This window comes from Penaeus monodon, chromosome 22, assembly GCF_015228065.2.
Source record: "Penaeus monodon isolate SGIC_2016 chromosome 22, NSTDA_Pmon_1, whole genome shotgun sequence".
NCBI lineage: Eukaryota > Metazoa > Arthropoda > Malacostraca > Decapoda > Penaeidae > Penaeus > Penaeus monodon.
The window spans coordinates 27,640,518-27,640,829 of NC_051407.1; the positions used below are offsets into that span (position 1 = coordinate 27,640,518).

General features: G+C 36.2%; 1 protein-coding gene across 1 annotated transcript in view; it reads right to left on the bottom strand.

Moving 5' to 3' along the window:
* Nucleotides 1-312, bottom strand: part of LOC119587066 — a 26,966-nt gene that overhangs the window by 25,975 nt on the left and 679 nt on the right. The gene's annotated exons all lie outside the window — the stretch shown is intronic.

Genomic DNA, 312 nt, shown 5'->3' on the forward strand with positions numbered 1-312 from the left:
CTCTAATCTTAAATCGATCCTCTGCAATGTGCAAACCTTCATTTTTTTCTTTGCAAGCATGGTATGACAAACTGCAGTAACTATACTGTTTTGAAAATGCTATTGAAAATTGCACAGTCTGAATAATGGGGTAACTACATTAACTCAGCATACTCCAGGTGACTTGCCTTTCCCATGAGAGCTATAACAATATGCATTATTCAGCAATAACTTGTCTTGCATATTCTTAGGGTATTTGGATCCCTCTACTTAACTCGTACATTTCAACAATTCTTTTTGATGCTGCAACATGGAATGTATGACGATCGTTTC